Source organism: Poecilia reticulata, chromosome 23 (assembly GCF_904066995.2).
Source record: "Poecilia reticulata chromosome 23, P_reticulata-male-v2, whole genome shotgun sequence".
NCBI lineage: Eukaryota > Metazoa > Chordata > Actinopteri > Cyprinodontiformes > Poeciliidae > Poecilia > Poecilia reticulata.
This window is the reverse complement of record NC_088852.1, coordinates 4,334,445-4,351,853: the sequence shown is the minus strand read 5'-3', so window position 1 is coordinate 4,351,853 and position 17,409 is coordinate 4,334,445. Positions and strand designations below refer to the sequence as shown.

General features: G+C 41.6%; 1 protein-coding gene across 2 annotated transcripts in view; it reads left to right on the top strand.

Annotated features, from left to right (window-relative positions):
• Positions 1–17,409, top strand: part of ptn (pleiotrophin) — a 53,609-nt gene that overhangs the window by 10,086 nt on the left and 26,114 nt on the right. The window contains exon 1 of one of the 2 annotated variants that reach the window (XM_008400396.3): positions 254–413. The exons of the other annotated variant lie outside the window; for it this stretch is intronic. The gene's annotated coding sequence lies outside the window, so the exon portion shown is untranslated. Of the gene's footprint in view, positions 1–253; positions 414–17,409 lie in introns of those variants that run through there. 2 annotated transcript variants of the gene reach the window in all.

Genomic DNA, 17,409 nt, shown 5'->3' with positions numbered 1-17,409 from the left:
TCTGAGTCTCTTCTCTGCCAGCTCCTTCTTCCTGGTCCCCATGGATCTCCCTGTGCACTCGGGCTCTTAGCTGCCCTTTCTCTCTCTCTCGCGCTCATCCTGCCTCTCCCATCTTCTCTCCGGTGTCTCGGTGAGTGCCAGGCAGGGTGTCCCTGGAGTGACCTTGGGGGGTAATGAGCTCTTGATCACGAGTCAGGAAACCCAGAGTTTAACACCCCACCCCAGAACCCTCCCCTCAACCCAAGCAGTACTAACCAAAAAAAAAAAAAAGCCTGCACAGCCATCGTGTGCTCAGCCCACAAAGGGAAATAGTATTGGAGAGAAAGGACAGCAGGACAGAGGTGCAGATAAAGAGTCTTGAGAAACTATTGCTTTAAAACGCTGACATACAACCACCAGACCTCCAGAGCAAAGTAAGTGGATTCTGATTTTCTTTTGGATGCACACAGAGAGGTGTAGCGTTAGATTGTTACATGACCAGCCACAGAAAAGCAGAAAAGTTCTCAGTGTTGGACTTTGTGCAAGTCTTGATTCATGCAAATGGTTTCAAGGCTCCCCATCTGGATCTTGGTGTTCAAACCGTGTCCGTAAAAAACTTTAACCAAATCTAAACAAGGAAAGTTTCTCTTGTGGATCTGTGCTGACGTCTCGCCTTTTGGTCAACTGTGTGGACGTGCTGCTAATTGGTTTTTGCTGTTAGTTCCATGTCAAGCTTAATTTATCCTTGAGGCTGTTGATACAAGATAATAAACACACGAAAATGAAAGATTATTAAGCTTAAACGTTGAGAATTACGGTCGCAGATGGAGAATGGCTTGTAGACAAACCGGGTAAACAATTGGAAAGAGCTAATAATCCGGCAGCCATGGGCTAAAGAGTGTTGTGTTAAATCGTTAACAGGCCCGTTTTCTCAGTGATTAGACTTCAAACATCCATATGTTTGTTTATTATTGCTATCAGCCAAAAAATATGCAAACCCAATTAAGTCGGCTTGTGCATGTAAGCTGGTAGATGAAGACCACTTTTATTTTCTCAGGATATTGTAATTTGGGTCAGGCCTGACTAGAATGACAAACTCTTCTCCTCTGAGTTGCATCAGCGCCATGTGATCCAGGAGACCTTCTGCTTGCGTTGCCATGGCGTTATTCAGAGCCTCGTAAAGCAACCAAAGTCAGACCAAACAGGCTTCCTCTCTGTCTTACGAGCATTCCTTCAGGGGACAAAAGCTCCCTCTTGCTCATTCTTGCTTAAAATGAAGTGTTCGCTTCATTTCTCTACAATCAACGCACGGTGTGGTCCTAATGAAAGGCCAGGGGAGAGATTAAACATGAAGTGGAGATGAGATTGAGAAACCTGCTTTGGTCCGCAGGAAGTTGTAGCACAATGCGGATTAAGCTGGATGACAACCAGCAGGGTCAACCTTATAAAACCGCTTTACTACCAAGCAGGTCCTGGCATTTTCCCTCCATGATGGTCCCTCAGGGGCCTTTAAGTGACATTTTGCACATTCTTGCCTATTCTCTTGTTAATAGCTTGCCCCACATACCTCACCACATGATCTTGCCTATACGTCAATGTGCTTAAGCACAAAGTCAGTTCATTTCCTTCTGTGTTCTCACAACCCCTTTGATTGAACTGGTCTTCATGGAGGAGCCGGAGCAATAAGGCATAGAAATGTGCTGTTAGGGGCCACAGAAGTCCACTCCAGGGGGGAGGGAGGCACCATGAAAGGAGCCAGTTCTTCTCTATAGGGCATAAGTAAGTGAAAAAAGAGAGAGGAAGAAGGGTAGGCGGACTCCAGACATACACAAAGGTCCTCGCATTGAGAGACTGGTTTATTTTCTTGTGAGGTAAGCGCTGACCCTTCACATGTGAGATGAACAGAATGGGGTCCAGAGGGCCTCCACCAAAAAGGAGGATGGGAAAAAAGAGAGAAATGGAGGAAATGAGGAGGTGGAAAAAAAATCCAAAGAAGAGACCTGTCAATGAGCCATCCGTCTAGCAGCCAGTTCCCAAAGACATGCTGCAGAAATGACAGAACAGCAGGGCTGGAAAAGCAACTAAAAGTGAACTAAAAGAATATCTGACAATATATTTCAGCTGTTTGCTTTTTGTGTTCATTTGGCCAAAATAAAAGCAAATTCTCAACTGTAAAAGGGTAAATTAAAAAGGATTACTCATGTCTAGCTAAGTGTTCCTATGTTCAAATCTTTAATGTGTACACTTTATCTTCTTTCCTTTGCTTTTAAAAATAAACATTTGTTAAAGCGTTTAACAATAATGCCAAAATTAAACGTTCTCAGACATGAATTAAGCAGCTGATTGTTATGATCAAGTGTGGCACAATGACTGTCTTGAACCACAAATGCTGTCTCGTTGATCTCCTTTGTCTTGAGCTGTAATATGAGACGGCTGTTGAAGTGCATCCCTACTATCTCTCAACTGTACATTTTTGTCTAGAATATCTCCAGTTTTTCCAGTTTTCACATTTTTTAATCACGTCTAGAGCTTTATCGTGTTAGAATAGACATTCTACTCAGTGTGTGTAATCAACCTTCACCAACTCACCCACAGCTAACCCTCTCACCTCCATGTTGGTCTCTCTGGATTAGCTCCAGGGTGCTTTTTTTCCCTGTCATGTTTCCTTTCCTCTGTAATGAGTCAGCTCATTAGTGGTTCATTCTGCAGCCCCATACCTGTACACATGCCCAGATCCAGACAAACACTTCCCAGACCTCCCAATAAATGACTAAAAAAGAGAGAGAGGGTAAAGGTCTCAAGGCTGCATGTAAGGTTTGATACCTACCTAAGAAGTGAACATATTGCTGCAATGTAATATTTAGTTAGATTTTTCTGTTACCTTAGAACCCAAACAAATTCCTCATAACCTATGCTTATTTCCAACAATATCAGTTTAAGTCTGGTGTAATTTCACCACTGCAGTAGTTACTTAGTGATTTTACTTGTCAGAAATAAGATGGACATTAAAACAAGGTTTACATTTAATGGAAGGACTTCTCTCAGACTCCACCAGGATAGTAGATTCCTTTTTTTGGTATTTCTTGCAACTTAAAACAGAGGTTGACTGATATAAGCTTTCAATCTGGAAAGAATGGCTTGTAGTCCACACATTATCTTTTTTGATTGATTGATTTATTCATTGGGGTGATTTGGGATTGCAATTTTGCATTTCTTTTTGCCAGAAGATGGATGAAGTAAAGGTTTCTGTCTCATTCTTTGCTTCTATAGATTTGGCGGTGGAGACGTTTACAGAAAGCTAGATCAGTGGCTACTGCACTGGCGAAATGTACAGTTTCTCCTTGTCTCTATAAACCTGGTGGAGACATTTTGGAAGACTTGCATGCATTATATTTACAGGTTTGCCTCTTGCACAACTTTTAAAGGAGTGATTCCTTGTTGGATTTTAAATATCATTTACTTGCTCTGGGCACCTACATCAGTCTCAACTCAAAATACTCATTCAGATACAACTGACTGGGTTTTCAGAGATCCCCCATGTGGGGTCTGTCTGCAGCTGCTTGAAGTGAACTGGGGAAGTTTGATTTGTTTTAACCAGAGAAACACTGTGCTGGTCAAATATTCATGCTTTCTGAGTATGCTGAAAAGTGAGCTCAAGTGAACATACTGAAAAAGCTGTATTTTAAAAATTGTAAACAGGCTGAATTTATTGGATGGTTGAGGGTTTGGCCATCGTTTAGTCTGAATTGAGGTGATTATGCCGTCTTTCTGTTCTTAGAAACAGAAAACCAATAATGAAGATGCAACCTAGGAGAACTGAAAAGTGTTGGAAGAGCAACTAGGTAGCACTAAAGCATTTCACATTTATTAATCCCGACATCTTGACAAGTTTGATATAAGAGAGAATGGTAGGACTGTATCTGCTCTTCCTGTACTTTATATCAGAACATGCAGAAATATGTGCAGAGTTTAAGCTTTGGAATCAAATATAAAGTTGCAAACTGCTATTTGGGCTTCTTGGACTTACTTTTCTTTGTGTTGTTTGGTTGTGGCGATGTAACTGGCAGTTTTTTCGCGGGCGGAGGTAGGGGTTCAGAGACTGTTCTGCTGAATACTTGTTACTGCTGAAAATGAGACGAGGTCAAACAGAAGTGCGGTGAAAACAAAACGGTGATTCTGCACAGGTGAGGCTCTGCAGTCGAACACAGCAGGGCATACTTGACTCTTGACATATTCACTGATCCATGTTTTAATAATATATGCTGAATTTCTACTTAGATATCAGCCAAAGATGTGATATTGTTCATCTGGGCCCACATTCAAACTGTTTGAGACAAGCAAACGTGCAGAATGAGAACCGCACATGGATGTAATAGGGTTATATTTTTAGCAAAACTGTCCTGGGGGTAATATAAGCACTGAAGGTTCTGCCATATTGTTTGTGAGGGTGGAGACGTCAGTGTGGGAAACACCTGGGATACAGACGGTACCAAAGATACAGTCGAAGATCACTTTTAAAACATCAAGAGCGAATTAACTGCAACAGTCAGTTTAATGGGACACACGTGATCCTTCCTCTGTGAATACAGCTCTTGTTAAAATGCTGCAGAGGCATCGACTTGGAAGCATGCAGCAATTCCTAATGCAGAACCCTGTTAAATTGCTCACAAGTAAACCCTGAAGGTATTAAACCAAATAAAGCCAATATGCTGCCAAAGCTCCACATAACTGCTGCAATCTATCGGCTCAATCAATGCACCCTCGTATAGTTTGGAGAACGCGACTGCTTTTGAGGTGGGAGTGAGCAGCAGCCCACCAGCAGAGTTTTAGTGATATTATAATTGTTTCTGCAGGGAGATTTTTAACCTCACAAGGCGTCAAAATTTGTGTGGGCTATAAAAGAGGCAAAAAATAAAACGGAGCTATTCACATTGAAGCTGTTCGGACCGACATGCAGAGCAATTCAACACAGACAGACTGAAAATCACAAAAATGACCAGATTGTATTATGTATTTTCCAGACACGCATTGCACAATCCAGTAACTGTTATCTTGAGTTGTGCTGTTTACAAGCGTTCTTACAGGAGCAGTTTGCATGATGAGCACAGCAGACGCACCGTTCCACCAGGTGTTTGCCAACTGCTGCTGCCACTAGTCTGAAGGAGCTGACAGGGGAATGCATGGGTCAGGGGTGTTTTGTGTGGTGAAAGCTCAGCTGGAGGCTGCAGCTCGGAGGAGGATCTTTGTGGAAATAGGTGGTGCTTTGTGAGAGCAAGTGTTTAGGCACCTTTGAATGGTTGCCATGGGAGATTCAAGGATTTCTCAGAGTTGCAGGAAAAAAATCAAAGCAAGACTCCAGGTATTGCTTTGATTGGTATTAACAGCTCTGTAAATAATTTTCCTCTACCTCTTTTAGCTATTTGCATGCTTGTATATACACACATGCAACACTAAGGTTAAAGGAAATGACAATTATTACATGATTATGACATTTTTCTCGTCATAATTAACACGTAATGTCAAATTTTTGATAATTTGACTAAAATTTAAACCTTTTTTTCCTCCTTATATATATATATATATATATATATATATATATATATATATATATAATCTGGACATTTTCAAGGAACATTCAAGGGACAAATCTGAAGTAGTTAATAACAAAAAAAGATTAAAAACAGTTCCTTCCTCCTCTCTGTGCCAAAGGCGGGCTGTAATACTTGGTTAAGTCTCAGCTGGTTTTAATCATCCCTGTTGGGGGGATTGCTGTTGCTGTGGGATGTTTTCTTATTCCCGTGGGGCAGCACAAATGATGAGGCACCAGGATTTGATTAGTTAAACACCTATGATGAATGCAGAGAGGATTAGATGGGCCGTTGGTTCCCGACAGAAAGGATGGCTTCATGTCCACCCATCGGTGAGTGATCAGAGAACTGGACCGTCTAGCAGAAGTGTGTCATCTTCTTGGACTAAATACCCTTAAATGTGTGTAAGATATGCGTTATGCATTTTGAGTCCTTCACTTGTAAACACTTTATCCATGAGGAAGCAAAAGGTAACAAAGAAAGAGAGGAAAAGCAAATGAGATCTGGAGGAACGGAGGGCGAATCATTACTCATGTGCATTAGTATTCCTTCCACAGCTTGTGCTGTGAGACAGCCGGTCTGTCCAAACAAACAGCTAACAGAGGGGGGATGCCTCATTATAACTTCTCCGTTTTGTTTCACCCAGAGTTCACATTCCATCTGACCATAAACACTGGGCCGGAGCTGCGACCTTGCCCTGTGTCCATGCTGGAGCTTAGAGTTGTGCGGAGCAAGGAAAAGCTGCGGTTCACATGCTGCTGAGTCCGTGCCGACGGCAGTGCAGCAGCCTGGGAGAGGGAGGCAAAAGCATATTATAAATTTCTGTTATTGAGTCCTTGAATCATTTTTGGTCTGCACTCTGTGGGGGCAACCAAAAGGGATGATAAATGAATCTGACCACAATATTCCCATAGGTAATAGCTTAAACGTCCACTTGGACCTGATTCAAAGAGCAAGCAAGTCATTTTCTATAAACTACCACCATGATTGGGGGTTTTAAAACTTTTACTCCCATTTAGTAAAACTTTGGAGGAATTACGTTGCCTGAAAAGGGGTATTGATGTTCGGTTTTGATCATTTCTTTATTTATTTGCTCACATCTCGGCATTTTAGATTTTCCTCTTGTGTTCGTTCAGGAGTGTTTGGGTTTCAGCTGTGTTTGAACTTTGATTATTTCCTTATTCACTCCAGTCATTATGTCATTTGTCTCTTCTGGACGTAGCTCCAGATGTTTCTCATCCCCTTCATCACTCCTGTGTGTATTTGTTCTGTTGAGTCCTCTCCTGCATCATGCTTTACCCTTTGTGTGTTTAAACTTGATCAAATCGTCATGCATCTGCCAAGCTTGATCTGAATTTAGGAGCTTTAGAAACAGCAGGATATATACTGAAATATTTGCAAAAGTAAAAAAAAATAGTTCTTCAATAATATCACACTAAATGCATTGAAGTCTGTGGTTGTAACACGACAACATGTTAGTTAAAAAATGATTTTAAAAAATCACAAACTTCAGGAGAGACTGACACATAAAGCCAGGAATAAAAAAAACAAGGATTTTTACATTCATGGCCATGAAGAGACACAAAACAGACACTGGTGGCTGCAAAAATATGACCAGAGTTGTGATGGAAAATAGGGTGAAAAATAAAAGGAAAATGGATTAGATTTATTTTCTAGGTTTCTGTTCGGATGCTGGTGTTTGAACTTGGGCTTTCATTGATGTTCGGTTTTGATCATTTCTTTATTTATTTGCTCAGATCTCAGCATTTTAGATTTTCCTCTTGTGTTCGTTTATTTTCATCGTTTCAGTTTTGGATTTGCTTCCTTCGTTTAGCGTTTCTTTCTGTTATTAAAGTTAGTTTGAGACCTTTTTATATTTCTTTACTTCCTCTGCTCTACCTTTCACCTTTCATCAGCCTTGCTCAGTTTAATACTTCGTATATCTTAACTGTGATTTATGTTGCGCAGGATTTTGGGTCCTTTGTGTCAGTGAAAAGTGCTTTACGAATAAACTTTACTTTGCTACGCAGCTGTTATTCATCTCCTCATTTGCCTCTGACTGCATTCTTCCTCAGCTGTGCACCGTTTCCTCTGACTGGTCTGGTTTCCATGCCGTTCTCCATTCCTCCCTCAATATAAAAGCTTGTCTATCCTCATTTCTGCTGGTTCCTTCCGCCATGTTGCCTTTCTTCCAGTCTCATCTTTGCTAATCTTTTCATTAAACATCCTGCTTTTACTGTACAAAGCTAATATGCCCATTTACCAAATGCTTCTGATTGGACAATTTTGCTATCACTCAAGGACCCTTAGCACATCCTTCCTCGAAGGTCATTTTCTCTCATCCCTCCTGAAACAAAGACGTAAACAGCCAAATGTCAGATTTCACTTCATTTATATTTAAAATGCAGTTTTTCCATGCACATCCCCTGCAGTGTGATATGCTATCTGATGGTGATGACATGGACTTGCATAAAGTTTCTACATAAACTTTGACAGTATTTGCAGATATTTTACTGAAAAGGCCTGCAGAGAAGAATGTTAATCAGTTTGCCGTTGGTGCTTTTACATGAAAACGAGACCATGACAAGTGTTTGTTTGTCCTCCCTCCAATCTCAGATAGCGTTTGCGTCTAAAGGGACAAGTGTCCCTTCTGCCCTGCCGTAGTGTTTTCACATAAACATGGCTTCTCCCCTTTGGGACTGAACTGCTCATGTTGTGGTGAAAGTCGTTCACTTAAGTTTGATTATTATACAAATATCACTAAACGAGGAGCAACACTACTGCTCTTTTTTCTTCTCTTTTTTTTACCCAAGTGAACTTTTAAAAAATCTTCATTTGTAGAATTAAAAAGTTACATGTAGTAGCAAAGTGACCTTATCATCTGAAAATCCAGAAGCGAAGCCCTGAGGTCCTTCTTTCTTCCATGTTTGGCTTCAGGAGGCAATAAACTGACCGACCAGAAGAACATGTCAGGACTGTGACAAGGACATCAATGCTCTCCGGCTGCCAGCATGCAAACTGCAGAGCTGTGGGGAATTGAACCCGGTGACTTTACTGCATGAACCCCCTTCTGCTCATGATGCATTATTCAAAGATTTACTGACTTAATGCTTTTTAATGACTTTGCTGGTTTATTGGGGCAGATTGGAATGTTTTCTCTCCACTCTGAGTCATTGGCAAATTGACTGAATTCATTCAGCTCTTTTCACTCTCAGCTCTTTGCACTAGAGCCACTTTATCCCAGTCACACACACATTCATTCACAGATCCGTTGGACAGTCGGGGTTCGGCGGCAGGAGGAAACTGGAATCAAGTCCACAAAGTTTTGGACTGCAAGACAAACTCTACCCCCTCTCGAGACTTTATTCTTTTTTTTTTTGTTTTTTGCTTGTGCTAAAATTGTACTTTATTACACTTTTTTGGGTTTGCTGCAGGCATTCAAAGTGGGCTTGATCAATAGTAATTTAGATTTACTGGTTGTGTTTTGGCAGCTTTTTCACTTATTTTTGTGGACAGAAGAAGTACTGAAATAATACACAAAGATCTGACACGTGGACTAAGTGTTAAGACAAAACTATCACATCTAGCATTACCATATATGTCAACATGATGGGAAAAGCAGCTAGGCACGATTAAATGTAGGGAAAAGGAGCAGATTCTGTACAATGTCAAGTCTTTGAAAGGATACGTGTTGCATTTAATCTACTAGCGGTTTTCAAAGTCGATAGCAACAATAGTTTCTTCAAGACTCCAGCATGGGAAGAGACGGACCTAAAGACAGAACCTGTTGGTCCAGACGGGCTTTAAAGTGAGGAAATTCAGCATGAGCACAATAAGTTTGGAGCAGAAATTGATTCAGTGATGTCAGGAAAGAGACACAGTTGAGCACAGAAGGGGGAACACAATACCTTGGACCAAATTAAATCTAATTTAAGACATTAAATCACCTTTCTGATTATATTTCCATTATTTACAATAGATTCTCGAAGGCCTAAATATTTTATTGTGCAATGTTTTTTCTGCAGAGGGGAAATGTGAACTCCCATCCACCGCATGTCGTGTTTAGAAACTCCTGCTGCCTTTACTATGAAAATGATTGCTGTAAAATAAACTCCCCAACTTATTTAGATCTTCTGTCACATATGAGCTCACAAAGCTGGAGCAAATATGTTGTTGTTTTTGGACAGATGAATGTGGCCGTTAGAGTTACTTATGAGAGGAAATGGGCTTTTCCAGAGGAAAGTTGATGGTGAATGGTTTCCATCTGTGAGGTGTAATTCTCCAAACAATGAAATGGACTGTGTGAGCAAAGTAGTTTGCTCTCAGAGAATGAGCCATGCCTCATTGTACATGCTAAATTTAAAGGTTCTGAATTACAATGTAAAATGGGGTTTAAAGATTAGGCTTTTTAACTCTTAATAGCTTAATAGGCTCATTAAGTGGGGGGGTAATTATTTGGGAGAATCAAGAGACACATTTTCTCCTCTCTCCCAGCAGAACATTTTAAACTGTTTCATCTGAATTTTAACAGAAAGAGGCACACGGATTGGAGTTTATATATCATTTCCACCTTTATTTATAAGGAAAGAAAATTAGAAAAGATTGACAATGTGTGCACAAACTCCACCAAGAAAGAAATTAAACATGTTTTAGTTTGCTTTTCATGCACTTTGCACTGAGGTTTGTGGTGCTAATCTACAAAGTGATATAAAGTTCAGCAGCCAGGAAAACTCATCTTCCTCCAAAGTCTTGTTTGCCTGGCTTGTTGTTAAATGTACCACCTCTAGCAATCAGTGTAACGGCAAGCAAACAACTGACAGGCAATTTCATCGTTGAATATATTAGGCAGTGTGGAGGCTTTGTATTGAATTCCCATCAGCCGGTCCGGCTGACGTCAGGAGACCTCAGGCGGTGGATGTCTGTGGTGCTGCACATGCCCTCCTGGGTGACGGCGCCGACGGCTTCCACACGCTCACAACAGCGCCGCGTTTTAAAGCAGTGTGCTGAGGTCGTTTGCATACTGCATTGTTGCTCACTTGTTGTTTTAAGGGGTGTTTGCAGCTTCCTTTGCAGATCTTGTTGGCATTTGTGGCTTTTCAGGATGGTGGGACAAGTTGGAGAGAGAGGCAACAGGCGAGGTTGCATGCTGCTGGTTTAAACAGAACAAAAGAAAATGCAAAAGTGGGGGATTTGCCCCAAAAAACTGAAAAAGTTAAAATAATTAATGCCCTTGACAGGAAAGGAAAACTGCCTGTTTTAATAGTTCAAACACCGAAAAGACCTTAATATGCATTAATATGTACAGTGGAAACCGTCAGAAGACAATATCTACAGTCATCCATGTTGGAACCAATCAGAGCCTAGGAACAAAATGCAGCTCCTGGATTGGCTGCTTTGCAAATGCCAGCTAGTGGCATTAAAAGTATCTCACCTTTTCCAAGCTACATTTTCTTTTTAGTATTTCAGATATCGTCTATGAAAAGAATCATAGAGGATTTGAGTCTATTCACAGTCTGAAGTGTGAACAGGTGGGGATGATTGTAGCTCCTTGTCCATCTGTCCGTCCATGTCTCCATCAACTCTATTTATCGGTGAGCTTCTTGTCCGTCCGTTAGACAATAATACCCAACAGAAACATCAGCCAAAACAAACAAACAAAAAAAAAGGAATGTATGGGGCTGGAAATTTTTTTTTACTTTGACATAAAAATATGCATCACTTTGATAATCTCTTGATAAGTTGGTTATGATGCTTCGACTAGAAACCAAAAAGTATAAATAATAATCCAAAACAAAACCTGTAGTGCACGAAACAGGAAGTGACTTAATTTAAATAATGTGATGTATGATTTGTGATGTTTTCTGGCTTTGTGCCTCAAATGTAAGAATGTCTGCGTTTTGACGCCATTTGTGAAGGAGTCTGGGTTGTTGACGTTTGAGAGGTTTTTGCACTTGGCAGGTGTTTCATGTCTTTCATGGAATAAATTGTGATGGGCTGCTGTGGTCCGGGCATCTTTAACACCGCCGGGAAGCCTTTGTTCTTTCTCTGTTTTCATGTCTGATCCCCGCCAGCCCATCGAGGAAACTCTGCTGGCTGTGTGCTCCGAAAAAACAAAAAAAACCTGTTTCTGTTTGATCAACTTCTAACATATTTTAGCAATTTAGGCAGGGATGAGTGTAGATAATTCAAAGCCTGCCAAAAGAAGTGTTTTGGGGGGAAGATGAGTTCTCAAGCAGCAACGGAGGATCTCTGGTTTTCTCATTTCTGTGCAGATGCACACCCTAAAACTACCCGTCAACATGGATGAGACTTTCAAATGAAGCCCTAATACGGCTGACATCTTCCATCAGCGAATACCGGATGAAATTACCTTTTAAAATCTCCCTTAAAAATCACTCCTGCATTTCCTCGACGTTTTCGCCCTCAGGCAGTAACTATTTCCCCCCACAGGAGGCCGGCATGCAGCTGATCAGTTTGATTTCCACACCACAACCAAACTAAGGTTTAGCACACCTGAAGCAGAACGACAGAAAGTCGCAAAAAACGTTGTGACCATTGGGACTTTGATCGACAGAACAGACTCCAAATCTCGACAGATAAAAACTTGTTAGCTGTTAAACTTGCTAGCATGCTAACATGTCCAAACTTTAGCGTTGCTGCTGCAGCTAAGCAATTAAAACTGGACACAAACTCATGATATTAAGTTATTCTTATGCCTGGCTGGGGCTGCACAGTGGCGCAGTTGGTAGAGCTGTTGCCTTGCAGCAAGAAGGCTCTGGGTTCGATTCCCGGCCCCGGTCTTTCTGCATGGAGTTTGCATGTTCTCCCTGTGCATGCGTGGGTTTTCTCCGGGTACTCCGGTTTCCTCCCACAGTCCAAAAACATGACTGTCAGGTTAATTGGCCTCTCCAAATTGCCCCTAGGTGTGAGTGTGTGTGTGTGTATGGTTGTGTGTCCTGTGTGTCTCTGTGTTGCCCTGCGATAGACTGGCGACCTGTCCAGGGTGACCCCGCCTCTCGCCCGGTACGCTAGCTGTAGAGGCACCAGCACCTCCCGACCCCACTGGGGGACAAGGGTGTAAGAAAATGGATGGATGGATGGATGGATTATGCCTGGCAGATTTAATTTGAAGGAGCAACAGGTCAGAGTTGTGGTCAACCCAAAACAATATTTTAAAATACCAGTGAATATTTGCAAAAAAACATAACTCGGTAAATGTACAAAATATCATCCCCACTGCTGAACAACACACAAAATGTTAAGGTATAATAAAAATGCGGTCAAATGATTAATACGCTTAGAAATGACTTTTTATAGTGGCCTGCAGGAGCAGGGGAAGGGAAAGTGTGCATGTTCAATACTCTGACTGGAGAAGAGGTCAGAGGCGTTACAGATAGATCAGGAGAGCCCTCTGCTGACAGCTACATCTAAGGAGACCAGTGCAGCTTCGCTCATAGTAACATGCCTGCTCTACATTAATAAGAAAAGCAGACTTTACTCGACACGTGTGACAATTCAGTCATCTAAAATTAGTTGCTTTTTCACCTTTCGTCAGACGAACTGGAGGTAGGACTGGGACGTTATTAGCTTCACCCACCCAGTGTTGTAAAAGAAATGAAATAATGATTTACTGATCTGGAGAGGTGTGGAGGTGAACAGGCTCAATTTTTTTATTCTGTCTTCACAAGTGACCAGTGAGTCATTTCTTACCAGTTATTATCTGAACCTGAGGAGCTTTACAGTTTTCATTTAAATTAAACTGATTTTCTGCTGTAAAAAAACGTCTCTGCCTTTAAATATGAAGGTTTCCTTTAACTTTGAGAGTCCTTACATTTTTAGTATTCAGTAGAAATTTTAAACACAATTATCTGCTGACCTTGAAGCACCAAAGAGTGTGCGCTTCTGAAAGGAGGCAATTTGGATACAGACTGAATGGATCCAACTGTTCTCAGATTTTGTCCGAATCCGTTAGCTGCATGTTAACAGATGTTAATTATCTTGATTGCAAAGGGAGATTAAAACCAGTGACTAATGGAGCTAATATCAAGTTGTACAAGTGCAGTAGGACGTTGCATTTGTCAGCTGAACCTGGCAGTAGTCAGGTTCAGCTGACACAACCATAGACAAAGTGACTGGTCTGCAGCTGCAGCTGGGATCAGGCCAACCCAGTGGTGTCCAGCGGGTGTCCTGCAGGTTTTAGTCGCCACACTGGGACAACACACCTGAATCAAGTGATCGGTTCATTACCCGGCCTGTGTGGAGCCTGAAGACATGTTGAGCAGGTGATTTAGCCATTTAAATGAACTCTGTGGGGACAAACGACACGTATAAAACCTGCAGGACGCGACTCGAAGCATCTGACTGGTTAACCCAGAGGCGTCCAGCTACACTCTGGAACATTAGTTTGACAAACTATCTTAACAATTTACTTATAATTCACTGAGGCACAGTTAAAAATAGACTATTTAAATAAATATCGAAATGGTTACTCATGATTGTAACCAATACAGTTTTAATTAGGACCAGGATCCTTACTAACCATGTGGTATTTTAACTCAATAGGCCTTATTTTTGTAGCATTAGCATGTTTTTCTTTTCTCCCTTTTTTTTCTTTTAGTTTTTGACACCGAGTTCAAACTTGAAATGGTCCCTGACATTTTACCCAGGTCAATTACTTCTTTCTATCTGTACAAAACTCCTAACAGAAAAGGACAAAAGTGCAAATGTAAAAAGAAAAAGCTGTCGAAAATCACCTCTCACCAAATCACCCAAGTTAGAAGTTAGTCATTAAAAGGTTTTACTCGGATTGTCGTAATGGATTTTCAGATGATGTATCTCGTCACGCCGCTGCAGAGAGCATGCATCGCTGTAGATGCAAAATCAATAGTGTGTTTTCGACTCCACATGGCGGGGGCGTCCGACAGGTCGGGGATGTGTGACGTGCACTTCACAGATGTTGAGCTGTAAGTTTTTATTTTTTCCCACTCCCCAGCCCTCTCTCTCTCTCTTCCTTCTGGTGCCATGTGATCTGAGGTGAGCTGTAGCCTGGAGGAAAATGTACTCCTGTTTGCCTCCGTCCAGGTTTTGTAATGCTCAGTCAGGCCGTGTTCTGCTGCCACACGGCCTGACAGAGGGCCACGAGGTTATGGAAAAAAAGAGCACAAAATACAGTCACTGTAGAAGACCGTCCGATTGAACCGAAGAGGATGTAAAGACTTCAAACGCGCGCCACAGTGAGACTCGTCTTAATGATAGGTATATGAAGCACAACACCCACGTTCTCTAAACTCTTTCCCTGCAGTGACAATAATATTGTCAGCATTTCTTCTCCAGCTGGAAGAGCTGTCAGATCTGTCCAACAGCATTTGTTTTGCTAAAGTGAACAAGCGTAATCCACCCTCACTTTTTCTCCCTCTCTCTCTTTTTCTTCTTCTCTCGCGTCTAGATGTGTGTGTCTCATCAAGTACACGTCTCCGTTTAGCCTCATCGACCGTCTGCCTGGCTTCGCTGCAAACACACCAGAAGCTCTGCAGGCAAATTGCAACATTTTTGAATCCTTTGACAGTTTTGCATTATATATATATATATTTTTTTGCGTAACTATACGACAGACTATATATTTTTTCCAGATAATGAGATGGGAAAACCAAACATATCACTCAGTATGAATGAGTCGACCCAGGTGCAAAGACTTAAGATGTTTTGGTGAAACTTCCTGCGTTTAACGGTTATTTACTGAGTGCAGAGAGAGAAAAGCGTGAATAAAACTCAAATAAATCAAGTTTTTATTGGTTTTATAAGAGTAGATCCAAAAGTTTGCAACAGAATAAATTATAGAAAAGTTGTTTATTTTTTATTTGTTAGCTTAAATGACAAATCCCACTACAAGAACAAGTGGGTATAGATAATGGATGCAAAAGATGCTTTATCTGCCCAGTATTTTATTAAACTGATGCAAGTTGTGATAGTTTGATATAACCACTGAGGGTGTGTACTCTCCTGGGTCCACACGCACACACACACACCCCCACACGCACACACACACACACACACACACACACACACACACACACGCACACCTCTGTGGCTAATGATCTACCAAAGATCTGAAAAATCCTTATTTTTGATCTTTCAGCTTCATCTGAACAGGTTTTCATCTCCAAGTCAAATCCAGAGGAAAGTTTTTCCCTAAACCTCCATCCTTGGAGTTATTTAGTTTGCGTCGCTACATTCCCATGCAAAAGACTTAAGACGTTAGCTTCAAAAGTGCTGCAATGAACGCAATAACGGCTTATTATTATGTGTGGCATGCAGTGCCACATCGGCTCCCGACGCTGAGTTTCACTGAGACCAATTTGAAATGTGAACGTGGGGAAAAGTGAAGCCTGCTGGAACGAGGTGACACAAACTGGAGGTAATCACATGAACCTCCACTCTGCGTAAAGCATAGGAGTGAGGCAGATCGTTAGGCCTCGGACGGCGGCAGCAGCCGGGGATTGAGGCAAAGCTTTTGTTTTCTGCTGGTGACCAAATCAGGAAATTTAACAGAAGTGATGATTCTAAAATTTGCTGAATGAAAATCTCAGCGCTTGGCCTTTTCTTCCTCTCGTGCTCCTGCTGAGGTTTAGCTCAGACACTTGAAGCTGACCTCTCAAATGAACATTCAGGCTGTGCTGACGGCTGCTGGCAAAATCAAACATTCCTGCGGAGCTGAATGCATGCAGTAGCATGGTGCTGCTGTAAACACTGTGAAACACTTGACTACTGCATTAAAACATGTTTTGCATAGTATTGCTCTTGAATAGGTTTTGACACATTGCAGTTCTTTATTGTGACTTTTTTCTAGATTCTGCAGTTTGGTCATGTTGCTTGCGTTTGTCTTGTTAAGTTTTACATTTAGTCATTTTTGTTTTGGCCATGCTTAGTTATTGCTTTAGTTTCCCATATCCCTGTGTTTTCTCTCTGTGGTTTTCTCCTCAGTTGTCTGCCATTAGTTCTTTAGCCACATTCATCACTTCATACCTATAATCAATCATTCATATTCCCTCCTTTCTTTCTTTTCTGTGTATTTTCTTTCTTTTTTGGTCCTTTTTCTGCTCCTTTTGTCATGATCCGTGTTTCTGTGTGTTTATTTTTGAGTTTTTTCTGTGTGGTTCCTGTTACCTGTGAGTCTCTGTCCTGTCCTCCCCGTTGATTGTTTCCCAGGTGTGTCTCGTTCCCTGTGATTACCCTCCCAGTGTATTTAGTCCCACCTGTTGTCTGTGTTCGGTCAGATCCTTGTCTATCGTCGTTCGTCTCTGTTAGCATCTACGTTGCGTGTCAGTTTCCCCTCAGTCGTACTGTTAAGTCCTGAGGTTGTTTCCGTGTCCAGTCCTTTTGTCTGTTGCTACCGGTATAAGCTACATGCTTGTTTTCTGCCGTGCTGCCTGAGCCAGGACTGTGTTCATCCCCATTGAGCTCCTCATCATCACCTTCATCTGGATCTCCGCGTTCTTTCTCACCACCACCATAACACCGCCTCATGACACCTTTACTTTCTTCTCTCTTCTCTTCTTTATACTGTTCCTCATTTCTTTTACTTTGTACATTTATAACGTTTTTGTTTGTCCTTCCTTCATCCCTTTCTTCTTTCATCCATTCATTGTGTCTTTTTTCCTCTCACTATTTTTCTCTATCTTCCATCCTCCTCCCTGTGCATTTTGAGGGAGCTCGGCTTCTGCGTCATATTATATTTACATCTCAGAGCGGGTGGAGGTGTAACTTTCAGACGCACCTGAATCAAACTGGTTTGTCGTCAGACCTCAGCAGAGCTAAAGAAACGCTGACGAGGCGATTCAGAGAG